Consider the following 18,106-nt stretch of genomic DNA (forward strand, 5'->3'; position numbering starts at 1 on the left):
AGGCTTTATTGAACATAGAATCTTCATAGTACTTCTGCAACAACAAAATGTAATGACTAGTACATCTAATAACGGCTTCCACAGGGATGGTGATGTCTTGCATATGTCAAGAGAAAAGTTATAACTACAGGCCACATATTTAAACTCACCATGTAATCTGCATCACTAATATATGGATAGAAGAGAAGAGAATCACACACCATGTGTTGGCGCCCATGACACACACCAAACTGTTGTTGTTAAGGGCCCCGAGAGGTGGTGCAGTATTATCCTGCTGCTGCTCCCCACAGGAGCAGTATCACTACACACATGTACAACAAATTTCCAAGAAAATTTCCAAGACCGTAGATATACTATCGAAGACGCAGTACTATGTTCCACAGTCAGCCCTCCTGGCCCTATATCACTCTCTTATTTACCCCTATCTCACCTATGGAATTTATGCATGGGGCTCAACAACAATAAACCATCTCAGACCATTAATTACCCAACAAAAGGTTGCAGTCAGAATGATAACAAATTCCCACTACAGACAGCACACTCCACCAGTATTCAAAACTCTAAACCTACTCACCATACAAAACATCCATACTTATTACTGCACCTACTACATACATAGAACACTTAACACTGATATAAACCCTCCCCTCAAACATCTCCTTACCAACCTCAACAGAACACATGACCATAACACAAGGCACAGATCACTCTTTGATGTTCCTCGTGTCCATCTCACACTATGCAAAAACTCAATGCACATAAAAGGCCCTAAAATCTGGAATTCATTACCTGTAAATATAAAAGAAACACTGTCTGTTTATAAATTCAAGTTTCTTCTCAAAAATCACTTACTCACCCACAACCAAATAAATACTGAATAATTGTATCTTATAAATTGTACATCTTAAATGTTTCTCATAATTGTATCACATATACATGTATGTTTAACCTGAGACCCAATCAAACTGTGTTTTTTTTAACTACATTACCTAACAGAATACTCCATTCTACTGAATGCACAGTAACACAGAAAATGACCATATGACCTGTCTTAGTAATACTCATTTGTGCTTAATTGTTATCTGTTTACAATAATGTTTTACCACTGAATACATCATTGCTTAATTAATCTTAAGTTAATTTTAAGCCTGCCCATAATGCTCTGCATACAAGGGGCTTTGGCAAGTTGCACTTAACTGTATTCCTTTGTACTTCTCTGTATCATGTTCAGATAAATACAAATTTAAGAGAATTCTTAATGTAAAAATTCTATTTTAAGTGCAAACAATATATGTACATTAAAAACTTTATAACACAGCTGATGAATCGTTAGAAAAAGACTTTAATTACAGGCATTACAAAGCGCACCCAGTAAGGAACCAGCCGGTCTTGAGTAGTGAAGGTTTGTTGAGTTACCCGACTTGAACTGCCATATAAATGCTCTTGCTCTTGATGCAGTGCTCTCTGGAGGGTAAAGCTTTGGGTCGCCACAATGAGGGTTGTCTTCAGATCCACCTCTGTTCTGTATTTCTGTCTTGACATGCAGTCCTACCTCTCAAGTGTCAAAATATTGACACTTACCAAAGTTTGGGGAGCCAATCATAGTGAGCAAAGGCAAGGACTGATAAGGTTGGTAATACCACAGTCCTTTGGCATGGAATGTCCAACTTGGTCGCTGATACTCGAACTTGGTGATGCGTTTACTCTGCCTTCCTTTCTGTAACGTCTCGAAGAACAACTTTGCAAGTTGTGTGTAAGCAGCCGGGATGGCTCCAGCAAATCCACTGGCCCCAAGGAATCCATTAGCCTGGTGAGATAGTAAAATATCATGAAATATATTATTATTACTAAATGTATAAAGAAGAAAAACTCTATGAATGTCTCTCTTCTTTTTCAGGTCACCCTGCCATGGTGCCACATAAGCTATTTTTCTGCTTAGCCATTTTTCTATGCAGAAAACTTGGAATATTCAATAAAGGATTCTTGAATATTTGACACATTATTTATATTTGTCAAGACTTGCAGGATACTTCACTATAGAATTCCATATTAAATGTATATACAGGAGGGTCCCACTTATACGGCGGGTTAGGTTCCAGGCTACTGCCGTAAAGCGGAAACCGCCGTAAAGTGGAACACCCTTTTTTTCCACTTACAAATGCATACAAACACTAGATAACAAGTTTACACTAACATATATTATGTTAGCAATAGAACCAGGCATCAAAAAACAATAAAAAAGTACAATACACACATAGTGCACTCATTACTTACCTTAAAATATTTATAGTCTTAATCTAGGGTGAGACAAGTAGTATTTATTGTAAGAAATCAAGTGTGGTATGTATGGTAGTCAGCCAGGCTACCATACCAGGCCACCCCACCCACACATACTATTCTATGATATTTAAGCATCCCAGAGCGATAAAATGTATATACAGTTCACTCATTACTTACCTGAAAATATAGGGTGAGATGAGTAGTATTTATTGTAAAAAATCAAGTGTGGTATGTATGGTAGTCAGCCGGGCTACCATACCAGAGAGAAAGAATGAGTGCATGAGAGAGGACTGGCGCAGAGTTATGTAAACAAACCAGGCGAAGGTAAGTTTTGTAAACAGTGTACACGTCTGGTTTGTGTACAAGTTACATTGTGTACAGGTTGTCTCTACATTGATACGATAGAATAAATAAAGAAGAACACTCCCATTCTCATGTAACATCATTTTGAGAAGAAATGATGCTCTGAGTGAAGGCAATGGAAGTAAGTCACTCTGACTTTTTTGGGTTATCCTAGGTTCTCTACACATATGTTATGTATTTATGTTATGTATCGTGTTTATTATATAATTTTGAAAAAAATATCACGGATGGATTAATGAAAATGTGTATATTAACGTAATATACAACATTTAATGATACACCGAGCTCAGACAGCGTAAACAAACAAACTGAACAGGTTGTGGATGATCACTCGGTCAGGCGAAATAGACGGTATTAATACGTGTCCAGTTTTAGTTCATTCATGTACATTTGTAAGAGTTTGTGAAACTTTTACCTTATAATATTTTTATTATTATAATAATTAAATCACGAAACAAATACTCTTACACTGTGTACAAGTTAGTACAGAATTATAGCTATAAAGTGAAGGCATACGAAAGGAATATTTTTCTACAGTTATCCCTAATAACAGGTGACGGGCTAGAGAAAACGTAATTCTTCCGACACTTCTACAAACCGTTTGGTAAACATCTCATATATATTTGTATAAATTTTTATACTGTGGGTGCATGTATCATGTTTGTGTGTTACATAATGTGTTTCTTATATAATTTTGAAAAAATATCATAGATAGATTAAGGGAAATGTCTATATTAACGTAATATGCGACATTAATGCACCCAAGAGATTATTATTATTACTATTATTATTATTATTATTATTATTATTATTGCATCAAGAGTAGAGAGACTCTTAGTGATTTTAATGTGTACCTACATGCCAGCACAGTGTGTAAGTTTATTTAGGCACAGGTGTACACAAATTTAATTATCAAGTACAATACATATAAAATATACAATAACTTTAAAACACTTGAAATTTTGGAAAGTTTCCAGACATAATAAGGAGATGTGGTCAGGGAGAATGTAAACAAACTCAGTGGGCCGCTGTGACCGTATTAGAAAGACAGGTGGGGGGAGCCGTATAGCGAGTTTTGGTCATAATTTGAAATGTCCGTATTAGCGGAACGCCGTAAAGCGAAACGCCGTAAAGCGGGGCCCTGCTGTATACTGACTATACTAAAATTATATTTAATCCATTTTACTGAAGAGATATGGAATAAAAGGTACATTACTTAATATAAGCAATTTTTATAAGCACATGCAGTAATTTTTCACAATAAACAAGGAACCAGCAGTTTTATTTTTTTCAATGTAAACATGAAAAATTAACTTTAATATACGAATACACAAATAATGGTTGATCTTTTAAAAGAATCCAAAAGGCATACTGCCAAGAGTTGTTAAAAAAAGCATCACTATCTTAATGGTTCACAATCACTATCTTAATGGTTCACAATCACTATCTTAATGGTTCACAATACCATCATGATAAATAAGACACATGCAAAACCTGTCTATCTTCATTTACTGTGTGAAGACAAGACATATTTGCTGAACCAGGTTTTATTGGGACATCACTTAGAGCTGTTAAAATTTTTATGAAGTCATACAGAAGTTACAAAGTTATTTTCTGCAAATATATCTTTTCTTCACAACTATCAAATAGTGTTTCATCAAGATACAAAAAATGCAATGTAAAAAAGAATTATTAAAACACATCTTACTTTGGGATGAGCCATGAGAATACTATAAAAAGCTTCAGTCCCCTGAAGAATACTTTTCATGTATTCTTCTATTAAGTTGAAGAGAAGCCATAAAGTGCTTCCCATCAGTGAAAAAGTGATAATTCTCTGCTTATTGTGCATAATTTATCAATTAGACTTTATAATAAGTACAGGTTTGCTACCATCCACGGTTTCGGTATCCACATCAGGTGCTTGGGCACTGACCCCCGGAACACCCTCCAGGTAGATATGGAGACACAAACTTTATATGTATACATATTAAGAGAGTGGTGAAGCAATGTAAAAAGAGAGCAAATGAGAGAGTGGGTGAGATGTTATCAACAAATTTTGTTGAAAATAAGAAAAAGTTTTGGAGTGAGATTAACAAGTTAAGAAAGCCTAGAGAACAAATGGATTTGTCAGTTAAAAATAGGAGAGGAGAGTTATTAAATGGAGAGTTAGAGGTATTGGGAAGATGGAGGGAATATTTTGAGGAATTGTTAAATGTTGATGAAGATAGGGAAGCTGTGATTTCATGTATAGGGCAAGGAGGAATAACATCTTGTAGGAGTGAGGAAGAGCCAGTTGTGAGTGTGGGGGAAGTTCGTGAGGCAGTAGGTAAAATGAAAGGGGGTAAGGCAGCCGGGATTGATGGGATAAAGATAGAAATGTTAAAAGCAGGTGGGGATATAGTTTTGGAGTGGTTGGTGCAATTATTTAATAAATGTATGGAAGAGGGATAGTGAGGCTCAAGTTAGAGTATGTAGGAAAGAGGGAAATTTTTTCCCAGTAAAAGTAGGCCTTAGACAAGGATGTGTGATGTCACCATGGTTGTTTAATATATTTATAGATGGGGTTGTAAGAGAAGTAAATGCGAGGGTCTTGGCAAGAGGCGTGGAGTTAAAAGATAAAGAATCACACACAAAGTGGGAGTTGTCACAGCTGCTCTTTGCTGATGACACTGTGCTCTTGGGAGATTCGGAAGAGAAGTTGCAGAGATTGGTGGATGAATTTGGTAGGGTGTGCAAAAGAAGAAAATTAAAGGTGAATACAGGAAAGAGTAAGGTTATGAGGATAACAAAAAGATTAGGTGATGAAAGATTGGATATCAGATTGGAGGGAGAGAGTATGGAGGAGGTGAACGTATTCAGATATTTGGGAGTGGACGTGTCAGCGGATGGGTCTATGAAAGATGAGGTGAATCATAGAATTGATGAGGGAAAAAGAGTGAGTGGTGCACTTAGGAGTCTGTGGAGACAAAGAACTTTCTCCTTGGAGGCAAAGAGGGGAATGTATGAGAGTATAGTTTTACCAACGCTCTTATATGGGTGTGAAGCGTGGGTGATGAATGTTGCAGCGAGGAGAAGGCTGGAGGCAGTGGAGATGTCATGTCTGAGGGCAATGTGTGGTGTGAATATAATGCAGAGAATTCGTAGTTTGGAAGTTAGGAGGAGGTGCGGGATTACCAAAACTGTTGTCCAGAGGGCTGAGGAAGGGTTGTTGAGGTGGTTCGGACATGAAGAGTTTTTACGAGGATAGTGAGGCTCAAGTTAGAGTATGTAGGAAAGAGGTGAAATTATTTCCCAGTAAAAGTAGGCCTTAGACAAGGATGTGTGATGTCACCGTGGTTGTTTAATATATTTATAGATGGGGTTGTAAGAGAAGTAAATGCGAGGGTCTTGGCAAGAGGCATGGAGTTAAAAGATAAAGAATCACACACAAAGTGGGAGTTGTCACAGTTGCTCTTTGCTGATGACACTGTGCTCTTGGGAGATTCTGAAGAGAAGTTGCAGAGACTGGTGGATGAATTTGGTAGGGTGTGCAAAAGAAGAAAATTAAAGGTGAATACAGGAAAGAGTAAGGTTATGAGGATAACAAAAAGATTAGGTGATGAAAGATTGGATATCAGATTGGAGGGAGAGAGTATGGAGGAGGTGAATGTATTCAGATATTTGGGAGTGGACGTGTCAGCGGATGGGTCTATGAAAGATGAGGTGAATCATAGAATTGATGAGGGGAAAAGGGTGAGTGGTGCACTTAGGAGTCTGTGGAGACAAAGAACTTTGTCCTTGGAGGCAAAGAGGGGAATGTATGAGAGTATAGTTTTACCAACGCTCTTATATGGGTGTGAAGCATGGGTGATGAATGTTGCAGCGAGGAGAAGGCTGGAGGCAGTGGAGATGTCATGTCTGAGGGCAATGTGTGGTGTGAATATAATGCAGAGAATTCGTAGTTTGGAAGTTAGGAGGAGGTGCGGGATTACCAAAACTGTTGTCCAGATGGCTGAGGAAGGGTTGTTGAGGTGGTTTGGACATGTAGAGAGAATGGAGCGAAACAGAATGACTTCAAGAGTGTATCAGTCCGTAGTGGAAGGAAGGCGGGGTAGGGGTCGGCCTAGGAAAGGCTGGAGGGAGGGGGTAAAGGAGGTTTTGTGTGCGAGGGGCTTGGACTTCCAGCAGGCATGCGTGAGCGTGTTTGATAGGAGTGAATGGAGACAAATGGTTTTTAATACTTGACGTGCTGTTGGAGTGTGAGCAAAGTAACATTTATGAAGGGGTTCAGGGAAACCGGCAGGCCGGACTTGAGTCCTGGAGATGGGAAGTACAGTGCCTGCACTCTGAAGGAGGGGTGTTAATGTTGCAGTTTAAAAACTGTAGTGTAAAGCACCCTTCTGGCAAGACAGTGATGGAGTGAATGATGGTGAAAGTTTTTCTTTTTCGGGCCACCCTGCCTTGGTGGGAATCGGCCAGTGTGATAATAGAATAAAATAAAAAATACAGTACTGAAGAGGACCCCAACGAGAAGTCGAATTACACAGATCAAGAAATTTTCTGAGTTTCTATCTTCGTGTGAAATATTATTAAGCAAACACATACATAGTATTAAACAATAATTTACATATATTATACATATTACCAGTATACATGTTGTGTCTGGAAGAACAGTAGTAGTATTATCTGTCTGAAGCTGTAGGGAGAACTTGCTGACTGTATCCATGATCTTGAGATAGAAGTCTGCAAGTTCAGGAGAGACATCTAAGACAAAGTAATGATCCTGTCTATTAGTGAAGTAGTCATTACTCACATTGGCCCTGAAATTATGTAACATGTTCTAATCAAACTGAAAACCTCATTTGTAATAGTAGTACAGTATATTATATTTTGTGTGTCACAAGATGACCCATAAAAGGACATAGTCGGTATTTATTTAATAACTGTCTTGCTAGACACTGCAGACATCACATTGGTAGTGACCCTCTAAACAGCAATATCCCCCCCTTTCAGAATGAAGGCACCATTTCTCATCTCTAAGGGAAAATTCCAGCTGCCTGGTTTCTCTGAATCCCTTTATAAATGAATCTGTGCTTATGCTCCAACAGTATGCCCATCCTTCCTTCCGAATTGTATTTATACACCCTTTTGGTTATCCTACTTTACACCATACTCTCTTAATGCCCCAACCTACCTCAACAGTCCATCCTCCACCTACTGAATAATATCCTTAATAATGCCATACCCTCTTCTAATTTTTACGCTCTGCAAAGTTTGCATAATATTCTCACTGCACGCTGTTCTTAAACATCTCTACTGCCTCCAGCATCCTCCTCAATGCAATTACCTGGAGTTTACCTGGAGAGAGTTCCGGGGGTCAAAGCCCCCGCGGCCCGGTCTGTGACCAGGCCTCCTGGTGGATCAGAGCCTGATCAACCAGGCTGTTACTGCTGGCTGCACGCAAACCAACGTACGAGCCACAGCCCGGCTGGTCAGGAACCGACTTCAGGTGCTTGTCCAGCGCCAACTTGAAGACTGCCAGGGGTCTGTTGGTAATCCCTCTTATGTATGCTGGGAGGCAGTTGAACAGTCTCGGGCCCCTGACACTTATTGTATGGTCTCTTAACGTGCTAGTGACACCCCTGCTTTTCATTGGGGGGATGTTGCATCGTCTGCCAAGTCTTTTGCTTTCGTAGTGAGTGATTTTCGTGTGCAAGTTCGGTACTAGTCCCTCTAGGATTTTCCAGGTGTATATAATCATGTATCTCTCCCACCTGCATTCCAGGGAATACAGGTTCAAGAACCTCAAGCGCTCCCAGTAATTGAGGTGTTTTATCTCCGTTATGCGCGCCGTGAAGGTTCTCTGTACATTTTCTAGGTCAGCAATTTCACCTGCCTTGAAAGGTGCTGTTAGTGTGCAGCAATATTCCAGCCTAGATAGAACAAGTGACCTGAAGAGTGTCATCATGGGCTTGGCATCCCTAGTTTTGAAGGTTCTCATTATCCATCATGTCATTTTTCTAGCAGATGCGATTGATACAATGTTATGGTCCTTGAAGGTGAGATCCTCCGACATGATCACTCCCAGGTCTTTGACGTTGGTGTTTCGCTCTATTTTGTGGCAAGAATTTGTTTTGTACTCTGATGAAGATTTAATTTCCTCGTGTTTACCATATCTGAGTAACTGAAATTTCTCATCGTTGAACTTCATATTGTTTTCTGCAGCCCACTGAAAGATTTGGTTGATGTCCGCCTGGAGCCTTGCAGTGTCTGCAATGGAAGACACTGTCATGCAGATTCGGGTGTCATCTACAAAGGAAGACACGGTGCTGTGGCTGACATCCTTGTCTATGTCAGATATGAGGATGAGGAACAAGATGGGAGCGAGTACTGTGCCTTGTGGAACAGAGCTTTTCACCGTAGCTGCCTCGGACTTTACTCTGTTGACCACTACTCTCTGTGTTCTGTTAGTGAGGAAATTATAGATCCATCGACCGACTTTTCCTGTTATTCCTTTAGCACGCATTTTGTGCGCTATTACGCCATGGTCACACTTGTCGAAGGCTTTTGCAAAGTCTGTATATATTACATCTGCATTCTTTTTGTCTTCTAGTGCATCTAGGACCTTGTCGTAGTGATCCAATAGTTGAGACAGACAGGAGCGACCTGTTCTAAACCCATGTTGCCCTGGGTTGTGTAACTGATGGGTTTCTAGATGGGTGGTGATCTTGCTTCTTAGGACCCTTTCAAAGATTTTTATGATATGGGATGTTAGTGCTATCGGTCTGTAGTTCTTTGCTGTTGCTTTACTGCCCCCTTTGTGGAGTGGGGCTATGTCTGTTGTTTTTAGTAACTGTGGGACGACCCCCGTGTCCATGCTCCCTCTCCATAGGATGGTAAAGGCTTGTGATAGGGGCTTCTTGCAGTTCTTGATGAACACGGAGTTCCATGAGTCTGGCCCTGGGGCAGAGTGCATGGGCATGTCATTTATCGCCTGTTCGAAGTCATTTGGCGTCAGGATAACATCAGATAGGCTTGTGTTAACCAAATTCTGTGGCTCTCTTATAAAAAATTCATTTTGATCTTCGACTCTCAGTCTGGTTAGCAGCTTGCTAAAAACTGAGTCATATTGGGACTTGAGTATTATTATTATTAATATTATAATCAAAAAGAAGCGCTAAGCCACAAGGGCTATACAGCGCTGCAGGGTAGGGAAGGAAGCGAGGGTATTGGGTGGCAGAAGGGAGGAGGGATGATCAGTAGGTTACAGAAAACAGCGGGGCACGGGATAGTACGGGGGTAGAGGGTAGCAAGAGATTGAAGTAGAAAGAGCTGAAGGTATCAGAATTTGTGAAGCAAATCAGTTGTTGTCAAAAAGTCAATGAGAGAGTCCGGATGAAAGGTGGGTCCATCAGCGAGAAGGGAAGGTAAAGAGAGAGCAGCGGAGCGAAGACGACGACGGAGGTAAATTCTGCGTGCTCGTTGATAAAGTGGGCAGTCCAACAGAATGTGGCTGACTGATAATGGAGCTTGGCAATTCTCACAGAGAGGAGCAGGGCGCCTCTCCATGAGATATCCATGAGTAAGACGAGTATGGCCAATGCGAAGACGGGAGAGAGTAGTCTCCCAACCTCGACACTGGTGATAAGAAGACGGCCAGTAACCTATACTCGGTTTAATAGATTGAAGTTTGTTGCCGAGCATAGTAGACCAACGTTGTTGCCAACGGGTGTGAAGGTGGGAAGATATTGCAGCAAAATAGTCCATACATGGAATACCTCTATATGAAACTGGTAGGTCATGTACTGCTGACCGCACAGCAGTGTCTGCTTGTTCATTGCCCTGTACGTCTACATGACCAGGGACCCAACAAAAAACAATATCTTTATGCTTGGTAAAGATGCGGCGTAGCCAAAGTTGGATATGGAGGACTAAGGGGTGAGGTGTATCAAATTTCTGTATAGCCTGTAAAGCACTAAGGGAGTCTGAGACAACCACAAATGATGACACGGGCATAGATGCAATACGGATAAGTGCTGCAAGGATGGCATACAATTCAGCAGTAAAAATACTAGCCGAAGGTAGTAAATGCCCTCGTACGATGCTGTCCGGAAACACTGCTGCGAATCCTACGCCGTCAGAAGACTTAGAGCCATCTGTGTACACAGCAATGGCATGAGAATGAGAGTGGAAGTGGTCAAGAAAAAGAGAGCGGGAAGCGACTGTAGACAGTTGGGCTTTCGAGCAAGGGAGAGAGAAAGAACAGACTCGAACAGCTGGAACTTCCCAGGGGGGTAGGGAAAAGTGAGATGCTACATGAACATAGAAAGGTGGTAATTGAAGAGAAGACAAGAGCGAATGAAGGCGAAGAGAGAAGGGACGGAGTAAACAGGGGCGGCGAACAAATAAAGAATGTCTACTAATATCAGTGACCATTCTATAAATGGAAGGATTGCGGAGATCATGAGAGCGTACATAGTAGCGAAGGCAATGGGCATCACGGCGATCGGATAAGGATGGAATGTTCGCTTCTGCATAGAGGCTCTCGACAGGGGAAGAGCGAAAAGCACCAAGGCATAAACGTAATCCTTGGTGATGAATGGGGTTAAGGCTAGAGAGAGTAGCAGGAGATGCCGCTGAATAGATCTGGTCACTGTAATCAAGTTTCGATAAAATGAGGGTGGAATGTAGGTGAAGGAGGGTTCGACGATCAGCTCCCCATGAAAGATGAGCAAGGGTTTTAAGAAGGTTCAGCCGGCTGTGACAAGTTGCCTTCAGAGAGGTAATGTGAGGTTTCCAGGATAACCTACGGTCAAAGAGGAGGCCCAGAAACTTGACTGTATCACGTTCAGGGATACGAGAGCCATAGAGGTACAAAGGATGATCGGAGATGACAGAGCGTCTAGTGAAAGTAATTTGGTGGGTTTTAGTGCTGGAAAATTTAAACCCATGTGTGGTGGCCCAATTGGATACACGGTCGACCGCATGCTGGAGAGAAACTGTAATGAGGTGCCAGTCAGCGCCTGCACAGGCAATAGCAAAGTCATCAACATAGAGTGATGACCAAATATTTGATGGAAGACTAGAGGCCAAATCACTAATAGCAAGGAGAAAAAGTGTTGTGCTCAGAACACATCCCTGGGGGACACCTTCAGCTTGGATAAAGTCCGGGGAGAGCACATTATTAACCCGAACACGGAAATGCCTGTCAGTTAAAAAGTTCTTAAGGAAGGATGGTAGATTGCCTCGAAGGCCTAAGGAGTGGGCTTGGGCTAAAATATTATACCTCCAAGTTGTGTCATATGCCTTCTCAAGGTCAAAAAATATGGCAATAACTGAGTGGTTATTCGCAAAGGCATTACGAACATACGTATCCAAGCGTAGTAAGGGGTCTATGGTAGAACGTCCCTTACGAAAGCCATATTGACGAGTGGAGAGACTGTTGTGTGTCTCTAAATACCACACTAAACGTCTATTTACCAGGCGTTCCATCACTTTGCAAACTGCACTGGTAAGAGCAATGGGACGATAGTGGGAGGCTTCATGTCCCGTAGTGTCTGGTTTGCGGAAAGGGAGAACAATGGCAGATTTCCACAGCTGTGGAAGAACTCCTTGTGACCAAATAAGATTGTAAAGGCGTAATAGGACTGCAAGGGCTGACTGATGTAAATGTTGTAGCATACGAATATGAATGTCGTCGGGCCCAGCTGCCGATGATCGGCAAGCTGTGAGTGTTGCCTCCAGTTCTTGAAGTGTAAAAGGCACATTATACTGTAATTCTCTGAGAGAAGAAAAGTCCAAGGGTGCTAACTCTCTGGCAGACTTTGAGGAAAGAAACGAGGGGCATAGATGGAGTCCCTGAGAAATACGGACCAGATGATTGCCAATTTCATTGGCAACCTCTAGTGGGTTTGCTATATCAACACCGGCAACCCGCAGAACAGGAGCCGGGTCAGGAGAATATTTACCACTCAGTTTTCGTACTTTTCTCCAGACTGCACTCATAGAGGAAGCAGAGGTGATGGTGGAGATATAATCTCGCCAGCAAGTGCGTTTAGCGTCACGGATGACACGGCGAGCGATCGCACGCTTCTGCTTAAAATCAAGAAGTCTCTCCGTGGTTCTATTGTACCGGTACCTGCCCCATGCAGCACGTTTCAAACGTACTGCACGAGCACAAGCAGGAGACCACCAAGGCACGCATTTCTGAGAATGCCTGCCCGAAGTTTGGGGTATACAATTAGAAGCTGCGGTTAAAACGGAGGACGAGAAGAGGTGTAAAAGCTCATTGATGGAGGACGAAGAAGGAACCTCTCTAAAAACAGTTAGGTGTGAGTAAAGGTTCCAATCTGCCTGATGTTAAATTAGACACATGTGCAACTCTTGGGTATCTTTATTGAGGAAACGTTTCGCCACACAGTGGCTTCATCAGTCCATACGTAGGAGAAACTTGAAGAACAGGAGGAGAATGAGGTAATCAGTCCCTCAACCTTGAGTCGATGTGGTCAGTCCATCAATCTGGAATAGTCCATCAAGATTGATGGACTGACCACATTGACTCAAGGTTGAGGGACTGATTACCTCATTCTCCTCCTGTTCTTCAAGTTTCTCCTACGTATGGACTGATGAAGCCACTGTGTGGCAAAACGTTTCCTCAAAAAAGATACCCAAGAGTTGCACATGTGTCTAATTTAACAACATGTTGGTTCTTTGAACCATTCATCTACAATCCTGTCAGACACTGCAACTTCTTGGGATCTTAATACTTGGGAATTCTTCTCTTGCCTAACCCTTGGGCACGACCTACTTCCACACTGAACAAATGTGACACCACCTACGACTGCTGCACCTCTCCTGCCATACGGTTTATAAGCTGCTTCTCCACTCATATGCCATATTCTATTCAAGATTGATGGACTGACCACATCGACTCAAGGTTGAGGGACTGATTACCTCATTCTCCTCCTGTTCTTCAAGTTTCTCCTATGTATGGACTGATGAAGCCACTGTGTGGCGAAACGTTTCCTCAATAAAGATACCCAAGAGTTGCACATGTGTCTAATTTAACAACATGTCGGTTCTTTGAACCATTCATCTACAATTTGCCTGATCAAATTGCCAGCGTGGGATGTGAAGAGGTGGTGAATATGAAGGGGAAGTAAGAATGATTGGAAAATGATCGCTGTCATGTAAGTCCGGGAGAACAGACCAAGTGAAGTCTAATGCGGCGGAGGAAGAGCAGACTGAGAGATCGATGCAAGAGAGTGTGAGAGTCCGAGGATCAAAATGGGTGTGAGTACCCGTATTTAAAACATGGAGGGGGTGCGTGGCAAGAAAAGCCTCTAACTGAATGCCACGGGAATCACAGTGAGACCCCCCAGAGGAAGTGGTGGGCATTAAAATCGCCAAGTAACAGAATCGGTGGTGGTAATGACGAAACAAGAAAGGCAATATCCGGAATAGATAATGCCCGAGAAGGAGAGAGATATAAAGAACAGAGTGTATACCACCTATGCAAGTGGATACGGGCTGCTGTGTAATGCAGCGAGGTACGAACAAATAGCTGATGGTACGGAATATCAGTGCGTAGAAGAAGGGCACTTTCATTAAAGGTCCCATCAGGAAAAGGATCTGAAGAATACAATAAATTATAGCCTGAGATGGGAGAGATAACAGCAGAGTGTAATTTTGGTTCCTGTAAGCAAACACCAACAGGGGAAAACTGGGAGAGTAACATCTGAAGCTCACCCCGATTACCCCTGAGGCCGCGTATATTCCACAGTAAATAGGCCATGATTGGCAATGATAAAGATACCTGAAATCCGCAGGTAAGGGTTCCTACGGACTAGAGGGGTTAGAAAAGTCCACATGCGGAGGCAGTGGAAAACGTTCAAGCAGCGAAGGAACGGTGCGCTGTGAAGAAAGGAGTTGCGCAGATGGAGCAGAGGAGAGAGAAGGAACAGAGGGTGGATCAGTGTCCATTGATGGACACTGAAAATTGCCGCACTGTAGAGGGAGAGGCCGGAAGCATAGTCAGAGGAGAGTGAAGGTCAGTTAAATTGAAGGAGTCAGTCGAGGCCTCAGTACCTGAAGCGGGGGAGGAAACAGCACCGGCAAGAGGTACAGAGGCATGAGGAGTGTCCGAAGAGTGGTCCAAAGACGAGGCGGGGTCAGAACGGGGTGCAGTATCAAGAAGGGGCCCGGGGGTAGCAGGTTCATGGACTAGGGCTGCCATGGTTAGGTTACTTCTTTCTTTTTGTTTTTAAGAAAAAAAAAGAAAGAAGAAAAGAAAATAAAAATAAAAAAAAAGAATAAAAAAAGGGGGGACCGGGGAGGGATAGTTCCTAGGAGGAATGAAAGGGCCAGAAATCTCCCTCCGCGCCCAAGAGGACCTCAGCACCGCAAGTAGCGCAGATGCAGCATGGAACCCGTGCCATACCCTACCCATCATGCCAGTAAACTGGCAATCCGGGATAGCAACCTCACATCTGCCGAGCTACCTCGGTGGACAAAAGAGAGGGCGGCCAGAAATCCGCCACAAAGCATACCTCCTTCGGCCACCACCCCTGGAATCCAAAAGGTGGCTTCCAGAGATACACCCGTCGCCCGAGAGACACCCAAAGCCACCCACCGGGATACCGGAGAGGGATCGGGACATCCCCAGGCAATCCAGATTCCATGGCAAACTACGCCACCGCCAAGAACCTCAACGGAATGGGATGGACCCCGGTACCCTTTCCCCTACCTAGGAACTAGCGTGCCTGTGGGAAAAAAAAAAAAAATGCCAAAAAGGAAGGGCAAAAGGGAGGGGTGGGGAGGAGGAGGAGGAAAGGAAAAAGGGGAGGATGGGATAGGGAACGGGGGATTGGGGGGTAATTAGGTTCGGTCTGAGGAAGGAGACCGACAGGTCTAATTCCTCAGACCAAGAGCCTCTTCACCACGCCAAGGAGCCCCCCTTGAAGAGGGGGACTTGAGTAGCTCACTCATTTCCTTGCTGTCATCTGTGTAGGACCCATCTTGTTTAAGTAGGGGCCCAATACTGGACGTTGTTCTCGACTTTGATTTGGCATAGGAGAAGAAATACTTTGGGTTTCTTTCGATTTCATTTATGGCTTTTAGTTCTTCCCGCGATTCCTGACTCCTATAAGATTCCTTTAGCTTAAGTTCGATGTTTGCTATTTCTCTGACCAGTGTCTCCCTACGCATTTCAGATATATTGACCTCTTTTAGCCGCTCTGCTATTCTTTTCCGTCGCCTGTAAAGGGAGCGCCTGTCTCTTTCTATTTTACATCTACTCCTCCTTTTTCTTAGAGGAATAAGCCTTGTGCATACATCGAGTGCCACCAAGTTAATCTGTTCTAGGCATAAGTTGGGGTCTGTGTTGCTTAGTATATCTTCCCAGCTTATATCGGTTAGGACTTGGTTTACTTGGTCCCACTTTATGTTTTTGTTATTCAAGTTGAATTTGGTGAATGCTCCCTCGTGACTAATCTCATTATGTCGGTCTGGGGCTCCGCGCATACATGTCTGAACCTCAATTATGTTGTGATCTGAGTATATTGTTTTTGATATGGTGACATTTCTTATCAGATCATCATTGTTAGTGAAGATGAGGTCTAGTGTATTCTCCAGTCTAGTAGGCTCTATTATTTGCTGGTTTAAATTGAATTTTGTGCAGAGATTTAAAAGCTCGTGTGAGTGTGAGTTTTCATCAGAGCTGCCTCCTGGTGTTATTACTGCAACAATATTATTTGCTATATTCCTCCATTTTAGGTGCCTTAAGTTGAAATCCCCCAGGAGCAAGATGTTGGGTGCAGGAGCTGGAAGATTTTCCAGACAGTGGTCAATTTTTAACAGCTGTTCCTGGAATTGCTGGGATGTTGCATCCGGAGGCTTGTAGACTACCACAATGACTAGGTTTTGGTTCTCGATCTTTACTGCTAAAACTTCCACCACATCATTTGAGGCATTAAGCAGTTCTGTGCAAACAAGTGACTCTGCAATGTACAGGCCACCCCCCCCCCTTTCTCCTGTTCACTCTGTCACATCTGTATAGGTTGTAACCTGGGATCCATATTTCGTTGTCCAAGTGATCCTTTATGTGGGGTCTCAGTGAAAGCCGCGAACATTGCCTTTGCCTCTGCAAGCAGTCCACGGATGAAAGGTATTTTGTTGTTTGTTGCTGGCTTTAGACCCTGTATATTTGCAAAGAAGAATGTCATCGGACTGGTGGTATTGTTGGTACTGGGGGGAGGGATTTTTTTTCCGGCATTAGTATCTGTATCTGTTGGTTTGGAGTGGAGGCCATCGACTGTGGTTCCATGCTGTACACTCATATAAAAAAGATAGTACCACTACAGTCTGGTACATTCTCTTTTTTATTTACGTAGAAAAATTTCTTTCTTATAGTTGACGAGCTTAGACTGAAATGACATGAAGTCAGGACTATGGGTAGGAGGAGGGTGGAAAGAGAAGAGAGATCTACATTTACAGACTCATAACCTGCAGGTTTCACTCTAGGCAGGATGCTTGGCTAGTGCTAGAAGAGAGTGAGTAAAGAGATGCAGCATGAATGAATTTTAGATTTTTCCTCATTTATTTTATACCAAGTTCATTTTTTTTTTTGGATGTGATCATTTGGCCTTGGCAGACAGCAGCTGCCCAGGGAGGAACTACCATCCTGCTAAGTGAGTGTAAAAAGGAAGCCTGTAATTGTTTTACATGATGGTAGGATCTCTGGTGTCTTTTCTCTGCCTCATAAACGTGCAAGATTTCAGGTATGTCTAGCTACTTCTACTGACACTTAGGTCATACTACACATACATGTACAAGCATATATATACACACCCCTCTGGGTTTTCTCCTATTTTCTTACTAGTTCTTGTTTATTTCCTCTTATCTCCATGGGGATGTGGAATAGAATTCTTCCTCCATAAGCCATGCATGTCATAAGAAGCAACTAAAGTGCCAGGAGCAAGGGGCTAGTAACCCCTTCTTCTGTATAAATTACTAAATTTAAAAAGAGAAACTTTTTTTATTTTTGGGCCACGGTGGGATATGGCTTTTGTTGAAAGAAGAAGAAAAAGAGAAATTTTTGGGCCACCCTGCCTCGGTGGGATACGGCCAGTTTGTTGAAAGAAGAATGATCATTTGGTGAATGTGTGGTAAGCTCAGATTTTTCTGGTAAATAGTAAAGGGATGTGGAATGAGCAGTCTCGGAATGTGTCCGTGTGCTGTATACACTGTTAGGTTCAATTTACATAAAATTTCACATTAAGTGCCATGGGTTGGGATTGCATCTACTGCATAAATTAAGGGATATCTGTACATGTATTATTTTGTATAAGTAGCTTCACTCATCTATATAATGCTTTTTACAATTATGATTCTGATACATACATTATAGAATAAAAAACATCCCATAATTCAAACAAGACAATAAAATACAATGCAAAAGTAATTATATGTTAAATGTTTATCTTCT

The 18,106-nt window shown here is 42.3% G+C and overlaps 1 pseudogene; it reads right to left on the minus strand.

Moving 5' to 3' along the window:
- Positions 1–1,507: 1,507 nt before the first annotated feature.
- LOC128705972 (CDP-diacylglycerol--glycerol-3-phosphate 3-phosphatidyltransferase, mitochondrial-like) overlaps positions 1,508–18,106 on the minus strand; it is a 111,072-nt pseudogene continuing 94,473 nt past the window's right edge.

This window comes from Cherax quadricarinatus, unplaced genomic scaffold (genome assembly GCF_038502225.1).
Source record: "Cherax quadricarinatus isolate ZL_2023a unplaced genomic scaffold, ASM3850222v1 Contig154, whole genome shotgun sequence".
NCBI classification, from domain to species: Eukaryota; Metazoa; Arthropoda; class Malacostraca; order Decapoda; family Parastacidae; genus Cherax; species Cherax quadricarinatus.